At 36.9% G+C, this 24,450-nt stretch overlaps 1 long non-coding RNA gene across 2 annotated transcripts in view; it reads right to left on the bottom strand.

Moving 5' to 3' along the window:
- Nucleotides 1–7,172: 7,172 nt before the first annotated feature.
- Nucleotides 7,173–24,450, bottom strand: part of LOC145541809 (uncharacterized) — a 474,179-nt gene continuing 456,901 nt past the window's right edge. Inside the window, exons 5-6 of one of the 2 annotated variants that reach the window (XR_014079305.1) lie at nucleotides 21,156–21,239; nucleotides 7,173–10,789 (exon numbers count right to left, since the gene is read on the bottom strand). This is a non-coding gene — a long non-coding RNA (uncharacterized LOC145541809). The remainder of the gene's footprint in view (nucleotides 10,790–21,155; nucleotides 21,240–24,450) is intronic. The other variant, XR_014079306.1, reaches the window with a different exon arrangement.

Below are 24,450 nucleotides of genomic sequence, written 5' to 3'. Positions count from 1 at the left end.
AAGATTCCCTGGAGTAGGAAATGGTACCCCATTCCAGAATTCTTGCCTGGAAAATTCTATGGGCAGAGGAGCCTCATAGGCTAAAAGCCCATGGGGTTGCAAAGAGTCAGACACAATTGAGCGTACACACACACATCTCTGATTTCCCAGAGAATATTCACACTCTATTGTCATTAGGAACTTAATTTTCCATGTCTTCCACCTTCACCCCAGGAAAAAGGAAAGGAGAAAAGGAGCCAGACTGTATGGTTCTATGCCTTATGCCTTTTGGTATCCTCATCTGTGCAACACATGCAACACATATGTTCACTAAATATTTGTTGAATTAACATAGTGATCAGGAAAGAACTGGAAACTAGAATCCAGAAAGTTTCTTTTATAAAATAAAACCGTCTTTTACAAGGGTTGTGATAAGGCATAAAACAAAGATTAAAGGCCTTCAGAGAAGGAAGAGTCCCCCATTCCCCTGTGAATTGGAGCCTTTGGGAGCAGCACTATGGTCATAACACGAGATAATCACCACCCTTGTTTATGAGCTTCTTCAGCACCAACATAGAGGTGAACACAACCTAGACGGGCAGAGTTTATCAGGAGAGGCCTGAGTTGAAACTATAAAGGTGCTGTGGGAAGTGGCAGGAAAAAAAAGTTCTTAGACAATGAGAACAAGCACAGAGAACATGGTGTGGTAAAGAGCTGACAATGGTTTATCCTCAGAAAGGTGGCCCATTTTTGTTGGAGAAGGGTCATGGGGTAGGGTTGCAGGAGAAAGAATGGACACCATATGGTCAAAGGGTAGAACAGGGGCCAGATCAGTGCAGGATCATTAGAGTAAAGTCAAGGATTAGGACTGTTTTCTAAAAGTGATGTTAAGATCTAAACCAGGTGTGCGAATGATTAGCATTGCATTTTAAAACCATCACTCACCTAGGGAGTGGAGAATGTTGGTAAGATCTCCATTACCTTAGAGAAGACAGAGTTCTCTCAAGTAGCTTCCATAATTCAGATGAAATGTGCATGTACACAGAGTTTGGGTGTGGAGGTAGAACAAGGAAATTAGACTGGACATACATTTAACAGGTAGAATGGGCAGGATTCTTGATGGATTGGATGGTGGATTGAAGAGAAGAGACTGCAGCCCACCAGGCTCCTCTGTTCATGGAATTCTCCAGGCAAGAATACTGGAGTGGGTTGCCATTCCCTTCCCCAGGGAATCCTGACCCAGGGATCAAACCCAGGTCTTCTGCCTTGCAGGCAGTTTCTTTACCGTCTGAGACACCAGGGTAATCCCTGGAAGAGAAGAGAGGAAAAGATAAAATTTAAGCTTTTAGTTTGAGTCTCTGCAAAGAAGACAGTGGTACCATGTAATGATGTTAGGTGAAAGAAGCATAGGTAACAAGTAAAAAAGGGTAATATCTTATACTTGGATTATCCTGAAAGATGGACCAGGAATCTGTCAGTCTTCACTTTCTAATTAACTCCTCAGGAATGCTTCCCAAGGTCACAGAATTTAAATCCCATGATCTTATCTTTGTACTCTCTGCCCTTAAGCTTCACCCTCAGGATACAGTCACATTCTGAAAAATAGCACTGTCAGCCCCCCATTTTATACTTGCAACATCATTTTTCACCCCTTCCAATTATTTGCACATTATAGTCAGTTTCAACTCAGCAATGCTGTCATATCAGTTGCTTTGCTTCTTCATCTTTTGCACATGTTTTCTCTGTGTCTGGACTATTTTCTTCTCTGTATCAATCTAAGAACTCCTCTGTGGAATTCTGTTTTGAGCTTTGTGAATGCCCCTCTGAAACCTTACATTTGCTTCACCTAGCAGTTATCATTTTAGATTGCAACTGTATTAATTTGCATCCTAGACTGTGCTTTTTTAAAAAAAAACAAGCATTATCACCCTCTAAAACACTGAAATCTTCTTTCACTAAATGTTGAATGACTGAAACAATGAAACAGTGAGTCCTGGTCTCTACCCATCACATCATACTATGCTCACCAATCATTATCATCATTTCTTGAGTATGTCCCTTCAATGGATTTTATTTCCTTCAGAGGACATACATAAAGGAAAAAATTTAACCATAAGTCCCCTTCCTTGATTAAGAATATCTGTCTTGCATAGTCTCCCTGCCCTATTTCTTTCACTGTCTCAAAAAATGTATTGAAGTAAAGGGCCCATCTATTAAACACAATAATACTTTTGTGCTATTTAATTTCCATTAAAATAAAGTGGAGTCCATTTTTCTTTAGGCCAAATCTTGGAATCCAAAGTTGTAAGAAATGGTGTTTTTCAATCCAGCAGCAGTGATTCATCTTGGAAATTAAGGATTGTGATGAGAAAAAGCCTCACTAAAGTGCCAGAGTCAATAGTCCCCCTACATAACCCCATCAATTAAAATTAGCAGCAACTAGTGTTTGCTATGCTAACAAGAGCCCCAAAGAGGGACAGAGATAATCTCTGTTTGGACACAGACTTTCCTTAACCCTGATGTAGAAAGACACTCATAACAGAAAACCTATTTTTGGCTTAGAGAAACCACTCAGCCTCAAGAGAATTAGCATATCTCTGTCACAAGACATGAGGCCCCTTTGTCATCTCTCCAAATGTTGTTTATATATTTTAAAGTAAAACAATTCATTATTCAAGGATCAAGGAGGACTAGCATGATTCTGAACTCAGAAGTCAGACTGCATCTCTTGAGATGAATGAGTTTATAGCCTTCTTTGAACATTCTTTCACTCAAAGAATCTTAACTGAGCACCTGCTAGGCACCAGATATTGGGCTAAACATTGGAATTAACAAAAAATAAAAGACAGAGACCTTTTAAGAGTTCTTTAATAGCTAGTGGAGAGACATATAGTAACATATAATTATAACTCAGAAGATGAATTGTTATTAATCAGATATAGAGAAGATTGGGCTTCCTTGGTGGCTCAATGGTAAAGAATCTGCCTGCTAATGCAGCAGACGCAGATTTGATGCTTGGATCAGGAAGATCCCCTGGAGAAAGGAATGGGTACCCACTCCATTATTCTTGTCTGGAAAATCCCATGGACAGAAGAGCCTGGTGGACTACAGTCCATGAGGTCATAAAGGAGTAAGACATGACTTAGTTACTGAACAACAACAGAGAAGATTATATGAGAACACAGATGATCAGTTGAGACTATGACTGGTTTGCCTAGGGGAGTCTGAGAACTTTCACTTAGAAAATTCTGTATGAGGTTTCAAGTGAGAATGTGGGTTTTTTAAAGGACCATTGGGTGGAAGGATAAATGAAACAAAGGAAACAGTGAGCCCTGAGGTGGTAATAACGCTGTATCCATATTATGATGAAACATCTCCCCAGTTCACCCACATGGGCAATCCATGCAGCTACTCTTGTTCTCTTCCATTTTCTGTAGCATAGCACCAGAATGAGTAACTGCATTTTTTATTAAATTAATCAGCCCTTTAGATGGCATTTAAACTCAATCTCCTTTTCTCCCTACTTTTCTGGTGCAGGTTCATGATGAAATCTTGCAGATGTTACTACAATATTAGAAGATACTTTTCAGCTCCCTGGTGACTCCAAAATGAGTTTTATCATCATTATAGTTAATAATAATTGCAAATAAAATTCTCAGATTTTATGTCATAAAAATTGATTCTCACTATACACCTCTCTATGAAAATGTCATATCTCTTAAAAATTGCTGCTAGAACAAATTATAATACAAAGCACTTACATAGCATTTTTGTTTGGGGAGGTAATTTCAGTTTATTGCCCTCTGTTAGTGGGAAAAAACACCTTGACAGGGTTAATTGCCTTCCCTAAGATCACATGGTTCATGGTAATATAGAGGAAGTGAGAACTCAAATTGAGGATGATACTCCAAAGGAAAACCCAACCAATCTGCCTTACATTTCATTCACAGCTGGTAGGGTAGGTTGTGCACATTTGATCTTTCTTCCAAGTGGAAACTGTAAAAACTAACCAAAATTCTGAAGAATTTCCAAGAAATAATTCTGTTCAGAAGGTAAGTTTTCTTTATTTTAGAGCTTATCACCCAGCTTAAATCTAATTCTGCTATTGGAACACCATGTTAGGTCTGTTAATGGGAGGTCAGGTTTGAAGATGATAATTAATTTTGGTATACTATTGCCAATTATATCCTACCAATGTGGCCTATATCCAAGAGCTAAAGAACATTCATAAAGAGGAGGGAAAGGTTATAGTGATAGTCCTGCCTACCACTGTTTTGCCAAGTTTCAGAGGAAGCTGGCAAAAAAGGGAGACATTTATCCAGCACACTTTCTGCTTAGTGTGACTACGGATCTCCCTAGTTACCAAAAAATGTTGATTATCAGATGACCTCAAACCAAAATCAGAAAACAGAATCATCAAAAGCCAAAGAAAATGTAAATACACATTTAGAGAAACTTGCTATGAATTTAAGAGACCATCAAGGCTTCCAACCTGGTTATCTATTAAACAAGATTTTAAAAATTGACTTAGCTCATCTGAGACCAGATAGACCTGAGCAGTCATTTTGTTGTTGTTGTTTAGTTGCTAAGCTATGTCCAACTCCTTGCAACTCCAGGGACTGCAGCACACCAGGCTTCCCTGTCCTTCACCATCTCCCGGAGTTTGCTCAAACTTATGTCCATTGAGTCAGTGATGCCATTCAACCATCTCATTCCCATTTAATAATCATTTAATCAATCATCTAATAATCAGCAATTATATATTTGATGTCTAGTGTATGCAGGGTTTTGCATCAAATAAACTCTGCAAGCAATAGCCTTGTATTTGTATCAAATAAGACCTATGAGCAATAGAAGAGATGAACCTGATAAGATCTCAGCTCTCATAGAATTCATGTTAGTTAATGACCCTGAGTATCATTCTGAAGTTCTTCAGGTTCCATCTGTGATACTCAGTCAAATCTTACAGGTGAATCATAGCACAAATGTGTCTTATTTGCTAGTCTTAGTAGTCATTTAGCTCCGTTTCTGAAATTTTAATACACATCTGAGCACACAGAGGACTTGCTAAAAGACAGATTGTTGGACCCTACTCCCAGAGTTTCTAATTGACTAGGTCTGGGTTGATTTGGTCTAACTGATTAGGCCCAAGAATGTGCATTTTTACCAAATTCACAAGAATGCTGATGTTGTTGGCTCAGGAATGCCACTTTAAGAAGCATTACTTTAACTTATTTATTCTGTACTACAGTTGTAGAACCATACCTTTTCGGTGACAGACAGTGGTTTGTCATCACAAATTTATCATCAAGAATGTCTTTACTACCTGACCATAACATAAGTTTCTAGAAAATGAAGTAATATTAAGTATTTTCTAAAATCGTTCAAATTTACCTCAAACATTCTATGACAATACTTCTTTGAAGCAGGAGTTGCCATTTAAATGCATAAATAACAAATAAAAAGAAACTTTCTATTTCTTCTATTTTATTAAGAAAAAAGGCCAGCAAAATACAAAAATGGGCCAATTATTATAACATTGTCACTCTTTACTAAAGGGAAAATAGAAACCTTAGTACTTTCTTATAAAACAGTTTAATTGACATTTATTTAAGATAAAAGTATCCTATAATCTTTTAAATTTTAAATACTTGGCAATAAATTCAACCTGTAAATGACTATAATTGCTTATCAACAGAATTTCTAACTTGTGGTCCAATTAGTGTTTATCACAGTCTGTGATTTTTGTCTAAGCATATGAGGAAGCTGTGTCAGAATAATTAAAAAGAGGTAGAACATTTCTAACAGTGATGAAAAAAATTCTCACACACAATATCCTTCATTCAAATTTTCTATAAGTCTTCTCCTCTGGCTTCTTCAAATATCATCACTTAAGACAGTGACCCATTCTCCTAATGGTGAATAAAAATATGTTCCTTGCCAAGTGGAACTGTAGGGTTCACTAAATACAGATGACAACTTTTTCTTTAGTGTGTCTAAGTCTGTGTTGAGAACATAATTTAATAAACTTTATTTCTTTTTCTCCCTTATGACTAAAGTCCTTAGGATTAAGGCCAAATTTGATCTCAAAGACAAGATAAAATTCAGAAGTCTGTTATAATCTTTGCACTTAGAATTACACATAATAGTAAAATTGGGAGGCTACATTTTGCATATTGTGATGACATAAAGAAGATTTTTTTCTAGATGCTTTTGAATTTTTAACATTTTAAAAATTCAAATAATTTGGATGTTTAATTTTGAAATGTTCTTTAAGACTAAATTGCAATACCAACTCAAGTACCATGTGAAATACGGATGAGGTGTCCATCCTTGAGGCACAGGGTATGGAATTAACAACCATAAAGATGCCAGTTGGTACCATTCCAAGCCAGATGAACCATGCCAACTCATCACAATTTCACACTCCAAAATTTCCAATTTACTAAAGACAGAAATCATTTTCTAACCACATACATCCTTAAGTCTACAGATTTAACAACAAAAAAAATTTGTGATTAAATTTTCATTCTGTCCTACTTTATTTTATACCCTGTTTCTTATAGCATAATTTTAACTGGTGCTGTGGTTTACAGGTAGTAGGGGAGAAAGTATTTACTAGCATAATAACATTTTAATATTACAGTATAACAAGACAGCCAAAATTATGAAAAGAGTTTACCTGCTCATAGATGTTCTACCCCCAAGGCAATGAAAATCCTAAATACTCATTCAAGTGTATTTTGTAAAACGTTTCAGCTACTCCAGCAAGAATAAAATAAAATTAAGATTTCTAGGCCTTGAGATCCTTTTCTATGTATGACTAGGAATCTGGGTTTGAAGGTATCAGTAGAATAAACCAGGCAAGTCTTAAAGAGAGGAAAGGGAAAGAGAGAGACTGATATGAAAGGCTCACGGATGGGAAAAATAATATTGTGTACTGTATTTGGAAGTTACCATAATAAAACATATATGATTCTTGACCTGGGAATCACCAACCCTAGATAATTTATGCACAACTTTTAACTTTTAAAGAAGGATGGAGGATTTCCTTTACTACCCTTAGACATATATGGATGTTAGATTTCTATTAAAATATAAAAGAATTTTTAAAATCTCTCACACTTTTTTAGGCAAAGTTCTAAATTTACTATTCCACTGCAGGGGGGAAAGGTGAATCAAGTCCAGAGATTTGGCTGGGAGATTTGATTTGCTTTCAGTGTAGTCCAGAGAAGGCAAAATAAGGAAGAAAAAAACAAGTTTGTTGTCCAAGGTGGGGTCAATTCTTCAGAAATCAAGTTTATAATAAGCCAAGATTAAATCTGTATTTAGCATTCCCAGATAGTCCTTGAAACTTTCCATTACAAATCTCACAATGAAAGATCATTTTAGAGTGCTGTTATACAGACGGTAAGATTTGCAATCATTTTAGGAAAAGCTTTACTGCTTTGCAAGTTCTAAAATGGGAGAGGACTTTATGAGTGCATTGTATTCAACATTCCATCCAAAGTGATCTGAGAACATGCCTAGCGTCTTTATTTGATTTCCTCTGCTCTATTCTCTCTTATCTGTTTTGACTATAAGAAAACACCTGCTCAAGCACATCAGGAAAACTGTGTTGACTGGTTGAATTGGAGAGTGGCCAGAATGGCAAAGACAAATGTCAAGGCACCTGAATAACACTGACCATTTTATCTCATTATGACCCCTCTTAATCCCCTTTTCTCCAACTCTGTTACTACCATGACCACCAATAGCTTTCACTAGCAATAGTTGCTGGATTTCACTCATTGCACATATCATTGTTTTTTAAATACTTCTAGTAGGGAAAAATACACACACATAAACACACATACACACCTGTTCTTTCTCCACATACACATTTTGGCCTTTAAAGCTGTTTTTAGCCAATTCAATTCAATTTTGTTCATTCCCACTGCATTCTTTTTAGAAATGGTTAAACCACCAAGAGAAGGAACAGCCAGCATTTACTATACTGACAATGAGGAACAATTGCCTACAGGTTTATTACACTGAACTATGGGGGGACAGTTCCTACAGGTTTTAGAATTTCAAAGTGCAACAGTTTACAAATTCTTAAGTATCTGGATATTTCTAGAGCCCCAACTGGGTCACGTATCATTATCTACAGGCAGCTAGATTTCATAAGGGAGTTTTATTGCAAAGTTTCAGACAGTAACTTTAAAAGTGAGCAAAAATTAACTCTAAAAAGCCATGCTGTAAACAAAACAAGATAGATTTCAGAAGTTCAGAATCCTATGAGCCTCAATATCTCAATACTTCCCCAAAACCTCTCCTCTTATGGTTTCTCTTTAGGTTGTTACTGACTTTTGTTCATAGGCTAATGCATTACCTAAATATAGATAGCCATTTTAGTATAAATTCCAAAAGCCATAAATGTTTCATAATTGAGCATATAACTTGAAGTAAGAGAGCTTTTCCACTCATCCACTTTTACTGTTGCAAATTGGAAAATACTCAAGTAATTACTCCCTTAATAGTTCAATGCTTGTAACTATATATATACTTTAGGAACATCACAAGCATCTTTTGCTCCCCAGAGTAATATCAAGGGGGGAGGGACACAAAACAACTTCACTTATCCAATTAACCAAATCACCCAAAGGTTTGATTCAAGATTCCTTAATGAATTCAAGATTCATTAAGCCATTAATATAATACACTGCTAAGTGGTGGGTTGTCCAGTTTTTATGATGCCTTTCATTTCAATTCAATGGCTGCAGTTAGAATGAAAAACCAGCATCTGCAAGATCAGCAAGATGATGCAAAACCTTACACTAGATACATTTATTTTTTTCTGTCTCCACAGTTTGTCTGAGGGCAGTCAATGCCAGAACACCAATAGGGAAGTGATTGTCAGTCTCAGAAAGTAGCACTCACTTGTCCTTATTCAATACATAAAAGGGCAAACAAAACACTTGATTTCTATGACCTCAAACACTTAAACAGAAAGCCACCAGCCATTTTATGGTTTTCTAAACGTACTCAAAGGTAGATTGCCAAATTGTAACTCTACCACACTTTAGACTACAGCACGTATTTCCCACCAGAGTTTATATATCACAAATTTGGAGTATCGTATATACTGTTTGGGCATTTTTCAGTAATGGTACTCATATAATTGAGATATGTGGGAATCTCACATGCAGAGAAAAACTTATCCTAAAGCTCAACATTTTATTTCTAAACTTGGACACAGTGCAGAAAATCCAATGCTGAAAAATATTATACTTTTGCAATTAGAGATGGTATAAATTATCCTGATAATTTGGGTTCTTCATTATTTTAGTTAACTCTATATGTTTATTATGATGGAAGTCTATGCATCATTTGATATATCCTGGAGACTTCATTGCTTTTAAAAATAATTGCAGATAAATGGAAGAAAGTGTTCAGTTTATGGTCTATTTATCACTGGAAGACTCTGACAGAGGGTAGGTAAGTTCACAAGAAAGAGACTTATTGCTGAAAATTATATTCCTTTTATGATTGCAGTCTATGCAGTATTTTCAAAGGCCTTAAACATAACTCTCAAATAGTATAATCATAAAATGAGTCTTCTCAAATTTTGGAATCTCAATAAAAGATATGCATTGTATGGAAATTAAAGACCACAGTAATTAATTTTGATCCATCAGGCTGCCAGTTTCTTCTATAAAAGAGTTCCAGAGGAACACATTACTCCCCCCCTACACAAATGCAAAGTACTTATACAGATAGTAATCTAATAAAGATAAATGGCAAGGTAAGAGTAAATTCTTCAGTAGAAACCTGGTTATTTATAAGTCCTTATGACCATCCCAAATAAGAACAAGCAGAATGACATAAACATTAATAATGAAACAGCACAGTAAAATTCTGAGTTGATCCTTTTCATTTAACCATGTCAGAAAAAGACTCAAATTTAAAACAAGCACCTGTCTTAAACAGTGTCTCCCATCGCCTTACTGTTTCTGAGTTGTCTGGTGGCATATATAAGGACATACATTTTTATACTTCCTCTAAACTCTTTTACACCCTTTATAGTCACTTTAGTATAACTACCAGTTCAACGCTCAAATGAAGAATGCACTTTTCTTTGGAAAGAATGAGAAGTTCCAAATCCACATGACAATGAAACACTGTAATAAAGTCTGTATTCAATTTAATATCATATGTTTCCAGCAGTTTGCAAATTCTACACCAGTTCCATCAATAAAAACTGACATAGATCAGAAACTCTTCTAGAGGCTCACTAAACTTTGTTTCTGAAATACACCGTTGACAGATTCTAAGTCAAAAAAAGCCAAAGTCATCAAGGCAAAACAGTTATTTAGTGCAAACTACTCTTTCTATCCTACATATATATGCAAACGAACCAACTACTCAGATCCACCTTCAATTCAAACTCAAACCAACTAGGTATCGCCACTGTCAGTGCCCTGCCATACCAATGCCCATGTTTGAGGTAAATGAATAAATATACATTCGCAGACGCAGAGAGAAGAAAGAAAACCTGGGTCCTACCTTGATTGTTTTCGAGGGCTGACACTTGATGTGATGGGACACGCTGGCAGTTTGGTTCATGTTTCAGGACCCTGGACAGTGCACGATCCCAGGTGGAGTTCCAGGATGAACTGGAGATCAGGTCTCCTTTATTGGACTTCAGCTGGGGCTGCTGCTGTTGCTGTTGCTACTGCTGTTGCTTCTGATGCTGCTGCTTCTGCTGCTTTCTCACTCCGGAGGCTGAAACGCTGTCAGAGTGGAGGGATCTGTATCTCACTTAGCCCTAAAAAAAGCATTCACTTGGTTCATCAGTCTCAAAGCTCTTGGCGATATGGAATAGAAAACTAAAGACTGTTTCAATTCACTTGCACTGTACCTTTTCAGTACTGAGATGTGACAGCTTCACAGTACAGCCAATGATCTTGGCTCTCATTCTCTTTTCAAAGGGATGAATACCAGAAAACGTACAGAGATCAATTGCAGTACCACAGTTTAAAGCGATATTCTCAACTCCCCTAATTCTAACCAGTTAATACTTTTTTTCAGCATGAAATAAATCTCTCTCCATTTCTTTTCTCTGTATCCCTCTCCTGATTTTTTAAACCATAATTTGTTCTCATTCTGATACTAAATCTTATTTCTTCCAGGGTAGCATGTGAAATCAAAACACCAGTAAGTGCTGAAAAGGACCTGTTGCCTAATTTAAGATTGCAGGTTTATATATCTGTATGGTAAAAGACTGGCATTCTCTACCCATATATAAGAAATTCTGCAGTAACAGTCAGCAAAGATACTGAATCTTCTGTAAGCAGGAAGAAAGCCTATCATATATAAGAAAAGTTTTCAAATACAACAGCTATTGGATGTCACGCAAAGCAAAAAAATGGTTTGTTTTTCTTTTTTTTTTTTATGTTTAACCATCTATTTCCCTGATGCCATATTTGTTTTTATTTCTTCGGACAGACTAGTATTGAACTCATGCCCGTCTAACTTCCCACATAGTTACCTTTCTGTTCCAAAGAACACTCTAGGCAAATATAAATAGTTATGAAAAAAAGTTTCTCTAGAGTCGCCAGTCTCAATTGTCACATCAGTGCTAAGATGAATTTATCCTAGTTAGAAATGAGAGATCCAGCAAGGTTGACTTAATGGAAGAAATTATTTTCCAACATGTATTATAAAGTATTAGATGTGACCTAGGCTGAGTCTGTATGTCTCATGTATTTTTGAAGACCAACACTTTTACTCATCAAAAATATATCCTGCTGGTGGAATGCCAAGTTTATAAAACTGAACTGCATGAAGCTTTCAAGAAGCTTTATGAGTAGGCCCAGAACATTACAGATAAACTCTAGTATGAAATAAATAAAAAGTTTTGTGACAAATTATTTAATTTACAATTGATTTAAAAATACATTTATTGCTCTGAAATGGAAAAGGGATCTAAATATTCTGTACAGGAGTCTGTACAGAATGTTTGTACAAAGTCTCTACAGATGTTTGAAGATGCCCAAGTTGCAGAGACTGATAGCTCTTGAAGCACAGTGGAGATAAAAGATTTGACTTTATCAAGATCAGACACTAAATCAGAAAGGTTCATGGCAGGAGTATTAGAGAAATTAATGAAATATTGGGCAAAATGAGGGAGCCTATAGGAAACAGGCCAAGGCCATGTCCAAGAATCTGGGGTACCAGTATCAAGGCATCACAATGAGCACAACCAAAGGACCAAGAAATCTTCTGATTCACAATTCAATATTTTAAATCATAAGTTTGGCCATCTTTGTGGCTTACATTATATTTTTATTGTATAGAATGTTTTAATAATCCATAAATTAAAGAATTTATGTTAAAACTTTCAAACATTTTGAATTTGAAAATAATTTTAAAATATATCATATTTGTGGGATATAGCCAAATCAGTATTTAGAAGGAATTGTGTAATTTAGAAATGCAAAAGGGCACAAAATTAACAATTAAAATTAACAATTAACTAATTAATTAACAATTAATAAGTTAAATGATCTCAAGGAGTTAAAGAATGGTAAAAAATAAGATCAAATACAGTATAGGGGAGAAAATAATGGAAAGAAGGGAAGAAGTTAATGAAGTAAAAAACAATACAAAGTGTATGATCAGTGGACAAACCCACAAACCCTTAAACATGTAGTTAGCAGGGTTGATAATCTTTGAAGAATTGACTATCCCATACAAGTGGGGTTGACAGCTCCTCTTTCTTAGATGATACTTGGTAACTAGATATCTGAGGAAACTTTGAGCCTAATTATCTAGGTAATTAAGGGAGAATGGGAGTTGGGGTGATACAGGCATCTGGAAGGGCAGGGTGTAAATTCAGACAAAGTTTTTCATCCACGCTGGAGAACTATACAGTATGGGAAGAACCATCAATACCCCAAGGGCTCTTAATCCAGAACAATGAGAGAGTCAACACTTACACGTTTACCAAAAAGAAGGCACGGGGAGCTCAATTACAACCACTATAGTCACATAAGACTCCACTCCTTTCCCTCCTTTCTTCAAAACTGTCTTCCATCCCCACATAGATGGCAGTTAGAATATAAAAAAATACACTGGCATTACCATTTACAGGTAAGCAGCCAGGACCCGCCTTAAATCCTTTTCCAATGTTGAATTTTACAAATAAAAGAAAACAACTCACATTAAGAGAAAAGGGTGACTAGTATATATCACACACTCCCTCTCCATTTCTCCCAGCCTACACTGTATCAAACATCAAGTCCAAAGAAAAATCAATCGCTCTGAACAAAATATATGACTGAAGTCTCATTTGGGTATAGTTTTCCCTTTCAGTAACATTGTTTTTTTCATGAATTAAAAAAATTAAAACCATTATAATTTTTTAAATTTCTATTTAAAATGTATAGATTTTTAATAATTCTGTGAAATCTTCTATCTTAATATGTTCAACTGAAATTACTACCAGAGAAAGTAAAGATTTTTAAAAATTTAGCCAAGTGCTAGAAAACTAAGTAGTGATTAATAAAGATAAAAATTCATATATAATTATTCTAATTGGGACATATATGGTTAAATAAGTTCAGTGTGAAAACAGCTATAAAGTTTCATAAGTTTTTCACATGGTAGGATTTATTTTAATGTTTAGATCTATTCAGAAAACACTACATACTGAATCATAGTGAACTAGAAACTTTAGGAAATTTAATCCAAAAGATCAATTTCAAATTTAACGCTAGCAATAATCATATAAAAATACGCTATTTTCAGATTCCACAGTTCATAGAAAAGTAGAAGTGAATCCCTTCCACCCTCCTCACCAAATAATAAGGAAGATGGCTACTAATTTTAGAAAATATAACCCATGATAGTCCTTGAACAGCTATTGTTTGATCTGGGAAACAGAAATCTAGAACTGACCTAAGGGAAATATCCCTTTAGAAAAAAACATTATCATACTATCAAGTAGATTTCACTGCCTTCTCTCTCTGGTTCAGGCCCTGTCTTATCTATTCCTAACCAGCTGGTCACAATGATGATCTACTAATTGAAAACTTAGGCAATACCAAGTCTTTATCAAGGAGAATGGTATCCAAAAGTATGTGAAACTGTCTCTTTGATATTTGGATTTCACTACAGGGGCTTCCCTGGTGGCTCAGACACTAAAGAATATACCTGCAATGCAGGAAACCCAGGTTCAATCTCTGGGTCAGGAAGATCCCCTGGAGAAGAGAATGGCTACCCACTCCAGTATTCTTCCTGGGAGATTCCATGGACAGAGGAGCCTGGCGGGCTACAGTCCATGGGGTCGCAAGAGTCAGCCATGACTGAGCGACTAACACTTTCACTTTCACTTTTCATAGAAAATCCAAGTTTCTAAATAACCATAAAGGAAATCACCTCCTCGTCTTAACACCCACTCTGTTATGTCCCAGACTTCTGCTTACCTGTCCACAGACTGATTTGCATTGCTTGCTAGAATCAGAATGCAATTTCAAATCGTCAGCTTTGTTGGCCTGGAACGTAAGGTTACCTAATTTCAGCTTGCTTCTTCTTTCTTTATAAATGTAATCTGCTTCTTATATCTGCTCAACTTCAGATTGTTTCCTAAATTCATTCAGGTTGAAGTCAGTGACCTCATTCTGGCCTTTAAGAATTGATCTTTCCCAGAAACCAGAGAATCAGTCAAGATAGGCAAGGTTATACTGCAATAATAAATAATCTCAAAATCTTAGGGGCTTAAAATAATGAAGGCTAATTTCTTATGATGCTGTATGTCAATAGAAGATTGGCAGGGAGGTTCTTTCCAAATTAAGACAATTCAGGGTGATGGAGAGTCATCTTGGTATGAACTTTCCATAATCAACAGGGCAGAAGGAAGAAAACATGGCAAATCATGCTTTCACTTAAACTTTTGCCTAATAATGAATAGCACATATTATTTCTTGCATTAAGGTGGCCAAAGTAAATCCACATCACACTGAAGTTGAGATAATAAGGAAGTAAACTTCCACTATATGCTTGAAGAAAAGCGGGATCCAAAGTGAACAACCCTAATGACAAACCACAAGCCTTTTTACTGCTCTTTCTTCCACACTCAGAACCCATATATGCAGCTGGTCTCAAGATGCCAGCCCATTCATATTTAAGGTTCTGCTGCCTATGGAATCTCTTCATTTGGAAGAGATGATGTGGATACAAGACAGAATTTCCTTATCCTGCACGTCCTGCTATGAACAGAGCTTTCACAGAATCTTTTCCCTGGTTTTTCAGGAGTAAGGCACAGACCTACAATAGTCTTTGTCTGCAGAAAAATACCACAGTTGAATGTGAGGTAAGTGGTTTGATTTTCCCTGTGCTAGTAGATAACTACAAAGGCCAGGGATGATGGTCAGTGGCAGAGAAGGTAGGTCTGACTACATTCCAGAATGCATACTCATCCATTATGCTATACCAGTCAAAGACAGTTTTTATTCTTCTAAGCATGGTAAGTCCACTAATACAACAGTATGTGAAACTCACAATTTTTATTCTTTCAATAGGAATCATTTCAAGAACTGCTTGAAAGAGGCCAATGATAGTACTATGAACTCCCAAGTAGCAATAAAATGCAAATTTATGGGGAAAAGTAACATAAATATCTAAACTTTACTTTTATTTTAGATAGCCAGCTTTTATGACTGTGAAAGTATTAGTCGCTCAGTCGTGTCTGACTCTTTTGTCACCCCATGGACTGTGGGCTGCCAGGCTCCTCTGTTCATGGAATTCTCTTGGCAAGAATACTGGAGTGGGCAGCCATTTCCTTTTCCAGGGGGTCTTCCCAACCCAGGGATCAAACCTGGGTCTTCTGCACTGCAGGCGGATTCTTTACCATCCGAGTCACCAGGGAAGCCCCCATATGTCCACAATCTACCTGTCTAGAATCATGTCACATAATATTACAACTACACAATATGTTGAAGAAATTATGAAGCTAATTTATAAAGTCATGTATGTATGTCAGTCTCATCTGAGAAGCACTTGCCTTACATTTTTGATGTATTAATGTCTTCCAATTTAAATAATGAAGCATTTTATTGTTCTTCATTCAGGACAGGAGGTATTGCCTAAAGCCAGACAGATGTGAGGAGAGATTAGAACTCTTAAGTGAGATTATAGTCTAGTCTATGCCACTGAATCTCTCAAGCTGACTCCCCATTCCCCTATCCAATAAGAACCATCGCAACAGTCACTGTTTTTGTTGTTCATTTAGTCGGTCACATCTGACTGTTTGGGATGCCATGGACTGCAGCATGCCAGGCTTCCCCGTCCTTCACTATCTCCTGGAATTGCTCAAACTCAAGTCCATTGAGTCATTGATGCCATCCAATAATCTCATCCTCTGTCACCCCCTTCTCCTCATGCCTTCAATCTTTCCCAGCATCGGGGTCTTTCCCAATGAGTCAGCTCTTCACATCAGGCCGCCAAAGGATTGGAACTTCATCTTCCAGCATCAGTCCTTCCAGTGAATATTCAGGGTTGTTTTCCTCTAGGGTTGACTGGTCTGATTCCTCACAGTTCAAGGAACTGTCAAGAGTCTTCTCTGGCACCACATTTCAAAAGGATCAGTTTATCAGTGCTCAGACTTATTTATGGTCCAGCTCTCACATCCATATTTGACTACTGGAAAAACCATAGTTTTGACTATATGGACCTTTGTCAGCAAAGTGATGTCTCTGCTTATGAACGTGAATTGTCTCTCATTGCATCTGCTTTTATTGGCATTAGTTTCCTAATGTTTTTCACTCTTTACTTTTTGTTAACCATCTCTTGACCATCACCACGAACTCCTCAGGATGGACATTTGTCTGACCCTCGACTTTCTCTCAGAACAATAACTTGTATATAACCTAAAGATTACTTATTTCCAAGTACATAATACAAATATCAGACTGACTTACATTCTTGACAGCTTTCAGCCCCCCATCCTTCATCAATCAGAAACAAACACGAACATCTCAGAAACTATTTCTTACCCAAAGTAGAGTTCCACAACAATGAAAAGACCTAACATTATCTCTGCTAATGTTATTCAGTCCTTTGCTTTCATTTTCAATGGTGACATTTATGTTTTGTAGAATAATTCTCTTTGCAAAACTGCCAGCTGAAAATATGATACAAACCCTAAATTTATAGAATACCAAAATAAATAGCCACGATTCCCTCATGAGAGATTTCTGTAGCTCTCCTCACCCTTAGTTCTCTTGTTGAAATAATTCAGCAAATAGGAACCCCAAAAGTACCATAGAAATGTCCAGTTCTATATACAGATGCTTCCCTGAATAAATAGAATACATAGAAATAAACACTGGAGGTAACTCCTCATGTAAGCGTAACAATTTCTGCTTCTCAATTGCTGAAAAATGCCTTCAATAAATTCTCTCCATGACCAAAGTCACAAATCACTGTGAAGACAGAAATGCATACATAAAACTCACTGTATTATAGTTCCCTGGACACCCAGAAACAGACTTCTTCATCCAGTTCAGCTATTAGTGACAGTAGTCCCCCAAGCCACACTACTATTCTAAAGTTCCAGGACCTGACTATTTGAAGTTTGACTACAGCTCCCTGGTCACCCATTTGTCCTTTTTCTCAATCCTTCCTGTTCTGAGGGCTATCCCAACTTGTATGACTTGCAAGGAGTTCACATTTAAGACAGATAATCAATGGACACAATAAAGCAGTCATTATTATAGAGAGAGGTTTGGCAAGCATTCAGACCTGGACCCCACTGTATGTCCCACACTTCCAACAAAATAGGGTGGAGCCATGGATTTCCAGGACATTGCACCCTTTCTCTCGTACTGTAAACAGACAGGGAACAGATATTCAACTCAGGTGACTAACTTCTATGTTTGTAGCAAGAAAGAGATGCCATCACAGCTGTGTTTCAGTGTTTCACCTATTATATAAGAGAACAAAGTAGTCACACGGAAATTTTGTTCTAGTTCAACAAAATTATTGTTTAGAGGACAAGTCTTTCATAATACATCCAAGCAGAAGTCTCAAACAAGTTAAATGCTTCTAATCTTTGGGAAGTACAATTACAGGTCCAAATTAAAAGTCTTTCATAATATATCCAAGCAGAAGTCTCAAACAAGTTAAATGCTTCTAATCTTTGGGAAGTACAATTACAGGTCCAAATTAAAACTATCTCCTCTTCCATCCTGGCCAATGCGCCACTCCAGGAGGATCCTAAAATCAAAGTTAAAATGACTATGCTTGAACTTCTGCAAAAAGATTGGGAAAATGCTGATATTATCCCCTTCCTGCCATTCCCAATCATTACACATCCTTCCATGGTTGTTTAAGAGGCTCTCTTTCCTCTATTTTTTTTTCCTGATTTGCCCAAATAAAGCTGAGCTCTTCCTCCTCACATTTTATCTTTACCACTTTTATGATATTAACCTACATTCTGATTTTTTTCAGTAACTTAGTTCTGAATTATTTTTATGGCATTAATTTGCCCATAAGTTCCTTGAGGGATATGATTACAACTCAAAATTCCTCATACACCATAAAATAAATACTTCAGTGAAGATTATGTACACAGAAGATCGATAATTGACTGTTATTTAATTAATAATAAAGTAAAGTCTGTTCATTAAGTTTAGCAAAAAATAAGTCACATTTAACTTGGCTCAGAGCACTTTTGTGAAATGAGAGAAGAGACATGAGATTTCATTGGGTCAAAAGGTGAATAAAAGGTGAGAAAATAGACATGGAGAATATAAACCATTCTTATGAAACTCAGCTGTAAAGAGAAATATGTACATGGACAAGGTAATAGCACCATATAAATAAAAATTATTACTATTAAACCATAAAGTCTACATTAACTACTAAATTTTTCTCTTCTCTAAAAATATTACTAAATCTTTCTATCCTCTCCCCCTAACAAATGTATCAGATATGAGTCAGCCTGGGAACCAAACAGCAGATGTGGTACTGAGCTTATTAGAAAATTTAAGCAAAATACACAGTGTCTGCAGTAACAGCTAAACGGGTGCAGCAACACCAAAGAAGCTGCGTTTTATTCTAAATTTTGCAAAAAAAAAAAAAATCCACAAGTTCCTCTACAGGATTCTTGCTTTTATTGTAATTAGGTGCTAAGCTGGCTCAAAATTACTGTTAGTTCCTTTTTGTGTCATAAAAAGATCCTAGAATGATGTTTCCCGTTGAGAAATTTTTACACAAGGACTGCTTGAACTCTAACAGTTTCCAACACAATAGTTAAAGCATTCATTGATTGACAGAGAAAATGTGTACCTACTATGGTCTAACAACATGCTAGGCACTAGCAGTTCAAAAGTGAGAAATCGCAATCCTCTTCATTGAACTCATCTTCAAATACAGGGAAGACAAGGCCAAATGGTAGTGTCAAATATGGTGCAACTACCTCTGAGGTTGTGGGGGCAAAAAAACCTTCTGAGAGAACGTGCCACATAAGCTGAGTCATAAAAGTTGAGACACGAGAGTTCACCAGGTAAGGAAGTCAAAAGAAACAGGAAACAACAATGCGGCAATTTTCAGAGGAAATCTGAGGGGATGGGGTAAAGATTACTGGTGGCAAGATCATTCTATATGAGGATGAGCTTTCTACTTGCAATGAGATTGGAAAGAAAGAGGCTCATGAGAAGTCAGCTGCAAGTCTTCCTCTGTATCAAGATGGGCAGTTGAGTATAGGAATAGATTCTATGCTAAACAGGAGTTAGCATATTCTGCTGAGAATAAATGAGGCAGGGGACCTGGGCTAAAGAAGAGTAACAAAAGGTTGAAAGAGCTACAGGGAAGAATTGAGCACAAGTAGACCAAGGATAGACAAAAAGAAGGTAGGATGGGGTGGGAGATGGAAGCGGGGGTTCAGGAGGGTAGGGATATATGTATTCCTGTGGCTGATTCATATTGATGTATGGCAGGAACCCACACAATATTGTAAAGCAATTATCGTCCCATAAAAAATATATTTAAAAGATCTACTAGAGAAATGCCTATTATTCAGGTCCTCTGTCCATTTTATAATTGAGTTGTTGATACCAAATCACTATGTTATACACCTGAAACTAATATTGTAAGTCGATTATACTGCAGTTTAAAAAAAAAAAAAAATGAAAAGAAAATAAATAGTCCAATCTTTTGGCTAGGAAGTAAAACGAAATAGAGACCTGTTTGTCGAAATAGGGGGGAAATAGTTATAATAGAGGAATAAGGGTCCAGTTGAAAAGGCCATAGCAGTGATTCCAGAGTGGTTTTGGATGAGTACCAAGGCCATCTTCATAGCGGACCAGCACCCTGTGTGGCATGGGTTAAAGGTCACCAGAGCTTCACATTCTTACTCCATTTTCACTGGTGGCCTGAAATGTCTATACTACTTATTTAGGTGTTTAAGGCATTTCAGGTCTCTCTTCAACATAAAGAAGAGCAAACACAGAAAAATATATCAAACTGAATATATGAATTTCACTTTGCTGCCTCCAGAAAATCCACCCGATAAATAAAGAGATATTTTTAATTACAGTTATTATAGATATTATAATTACAGATATTATAATGGACATGGTGTGTGTGTGTGTGTGCATGCACATGCAAAATTTTTCTAGAAACAGCCATCTTTGCCTTCCAGTTTTCACTTCTCAGAAAATTTGCCCTCATAAGCCACTAACAAGGACAAAAAAACCCAGGTGCCCATTCCTCCTGGTTATAGCTAAAGAGGCTAGAGGTAGACATACAAACAAAACACATTTCTCTTTATGGGATTTAGAACTGGAAAGTAGAAAATATAGTCACTGTCTACTGGGAACTTAAACCAGAAAAACTAAACAGTAGGGATTGGGGCCAGGGCAACCATATCTGGCTGAGACTTGTCAAGTCCAAGAAAATGTGAACGGAAGCACAGGATATGCAGAAAAACACAGGGGAATAAAATGGTTCCCAATTCTCCAATTTCTGATTCCAGGACCTTGTAAGACCCAACAACGCTTCTTTATTTTGGTTTCATAAGATTTTCTTTGATTTGTCAATATTGCTTTATCTATTTCAATTAGGTCTTCATTACTCGCAACTCTGTGACATTATGTGAGGACAAATGTGCACATTGACATAACCCCTACCTTGGTCATGATGAAGGGCAGCTTAGGAGTGTGTGGTGAGAGCAGGCAGAGCATAGATCAAGAGCAGTGGCTAAAGCCCAGCTTCTGCAGAGAGAACAGAGATATATGTTCATAGTTGGCAATATGAGAAATCACATCAGAGATCTGTAATTTGGACCTAAAATGTACTGGCCACTTTCACTGAAAAACTAGATTTAGATATACTGATAACACATTACAAGGTCTTCATAAACAATTGTTAAATTAAAAACTGAAAGTATGACCCACTTGTTGCCAACTCTGGCTAAATGTTAACACCATCTGTAAAGACCCTTATCCAAAACTTCTTATTCAGTTGGCCTAAGGTGAGATCCATGTAAAAGTTTTCTTTTTAAGAGCATCTCCTCACCCCCCACCACCAACTGATGTTAGTGTGAGATGGTGAAAGCACACAAGGACCCCAGAGGAGGAACTCTATAGGGAAAAAAAAAAAAAAAAAAAAAACTTTGCAGAAATTTCTAGCTACATGTTGTAATTCAGAAACAGAAGAATAAAAGTGGTGTAAAAGAGAAAAAGACATTTTCCTAGATAAACACCTTTTTCCAACAACACAAGAGATGACTCTACACGTGGACATCACCAGATGGTCAATACCAAAATCAGATTGATTATATTCTTTGCAGCCAAAGATGGAGAAGCTCTATACAGACAGCAGAAAAAAGACTTGGAGCTGACTATAGCTCAGATCATCAGCTTCTTATTGCAAATTTCAGGCTTAAACTGAAGAAAGTAGGGAAAACCACTAGGCCATTCAAGTGTGAGCTTAATCAAATCCCTTATGGTTATACAGTGAAGGTGATGAATAGATTCAAGGGTTTAGATCTGGTAGACAGAGTGCCTGAAGGACTATGGATGTAGGTTCATAACATTGTACATGAGGCAGTGACCAAAACCATCCCAAAGAAAAAGAAATGCAAGAAGGCAAAGTGGTTGTTTGAGGAGGCTTTACAAATACCTGAGGAAAGAAGAAAAACAAAACGTAAGGGCAAAAGGGAAAGATATAACCAACTAAGTCCTAGAATTTTTTTTTTTTTTAGAAGGAGCTTAAAGACTGGAGCAGTCAACCAGCAAAAAGCAAAGAAAGAGTGTCAGATCAATGAGAAATTCAAAACAGGAAAACACTGGAAAGAATGGAGGAAGTAGCTGTGCTAGCAACTCAAGTAATGTCAGGTAATAAAGCATTTTCGTTAGGATATGGCTGAAATGTCAGAAACAATGTAACCTCCATTACAGACTAGTGTTTATTGTTTCTGAAAGCTCCTTCTAAAGCATTATGTTAAATGTGCTTGAAAATAGCAAGGGAATCATATGGGATGTGGCTCTGACTCCTGGTTTATAGGGACTCAAACCCTAGTAAATGTAAAATTATATTTTAAAATATGGTTCTGATATTATGGGGCCTTCTCAAACGTAAGAATTTTACATGCACCCACACACACAAAGGCATAAGACTTTGGACAGTCGTTACTGGTATCAACTAAAAGTGATCTTATTTACAAAGCAGAAATACAGACACAGAGGTAGAGAACAAAGGCGTGGGTACCAAGAGGGAAAGCGGGGGTGGGATGAATTGGGAGGTTGAGATTGACACATAGACACTATTGATGCTGTGTATAAAATAGATAACTAATGAGAACCTACTACATAATTCAGGGAACTCGACTCAGTGCTCTGTGGTGACCTAAATGGGAAGGATATCCAAAGAGGGGATAAATGTATACATACAGCTGATTCACTTTGCTGAACAGTGGAAACTTAACACAATGATGTAAAGCAACTATATTCCAATAAAAAAAAATTAATAAAATTAAAAAATAAAAGCTTTGTCTTCATCCACAAGAAGGTGTGGCACTTAAGGTCTATGAAACAGTGATTAAAATCTCTACCCCTACCCAGCCAGGGATAAGAGGGGTCTTAGATTCCAGGCAAATCTCTTCACTATCTTTGGCTCACCAGACAAAGTCTGCAGAATGATACAGAGTCTGCAGTTCACCTTTTTTATACCTAAAGACATAGAAGATGACGGGGCTCTGAAGTAAACCTCCAAACACACTGATTCTGTATTTATGGGACCAAGGAGATAGGGAACATTAAGTGGACTTAAAACAGCATATTGTGATCAGATTTTCAGTTGTTCCGTGTCACTGGGAATGGCAGAGTAAAAAGAACAGCCCTGATATCAATAATGAATGTCTACCCGAGAACTCCAGTAAGTTATAAGGGTTAAATAACACTAAGGAAGAAACGCAAAGTCTAGAAGACACTTTCTCTCTCGCTCTCTCTCTGGCAAAATGCCCAGGCCATTGGCTTTTCTTTGCTTCACTTTCATGTTTGCCAGCCTACCCCTACCTCCATAGAAATTTGTTCAAATGGCAGGGTATTTGAGATCTTACAGGAGTTAAAAAAAATTATTTCAAGTCTTTGAATTTCTCTCTGGCCAGAATACATAACTTTAAATTTGATGAATCTATCCTTTGTGCCATTTCACATCCAGATGTGGACTCCTTATTGATTAGAAAATAGCAGAAAATGAAATAAACTTCCATGGTGTCACAACTATGAATCTCCCAGTACATACAGCACTTTGTACATGTGACTTATAGGAACCATACAAGATCTGCCAAGTAAAACTGTTCTCATTTTACAAATGAATAATTAGAGACTCTGAGAGGTTAATGTGCCTGAGGATTTGTAAACATCAGAGCTGCTAAACTCTGGAGAAAGTATTGCAACCCAGTTCTGTTTGGCATCAAAATCTTCTCCATTACTCAGGTTTTTTATCAGTGGACAGCAAATCAGAGTGAATTTCCCAGCATCACCTACCCCTCACCATTGTTTGTGGCTGACATCTGATAGAAGATCAATCTAGGTTGGTTGAATGAAAGCATCAGTGAATGTTCTACAGGGGCCCTTGACACTGAGATGTGACCCCAAAAAGCAGGTAAGTTGTAGGAGGAAGAAAATCACAAGACCACAGAGTGAAAAACTCTAAGACTTCCATGAATGATTTTGCTTGAATGCCAGCCCACCTGGTTGAAGTGCTGCACCAGTCACTTTGGCAGGTATCCTGCAGTTTGTCTCAGCTGTCTTTTGGCTTTTTGAGACAGCAGATAATGGTGCTTTTAACTTGAAAATCTGCTACCAATAAATAAGTGCTGGTTGAGAAATGTAGCTACTCAACTAGTATTGTTGTTGGATTACAAAATTTTAGAACAGATTTGGTTGTGGTCTGTGCCTACAATTTATCTAACAAGGA

The sequence above is a fragment of the Giraffa tippelskirchi genome, chromosome 3 (assembly GCF_054371585.1).
Source record: "Giraffa tippelskirchi isolate mGirTip1 chromosome 3, T2T-mGirTip1v1.2.pri, whole genome shotgun sequence".
NCBI classification, from domain to species: domain Eukaryota; kingdom Metazoa; phylum Chordata; class Mammalia; order Artiodactyla; family Giraffidae; genus Giraffa; species Giraffa tippelskirchi.
Note: the sequence above shows the minus strand (reverse complement) of the source record. Positions and strands in the feature narration are given on the sequence as shown.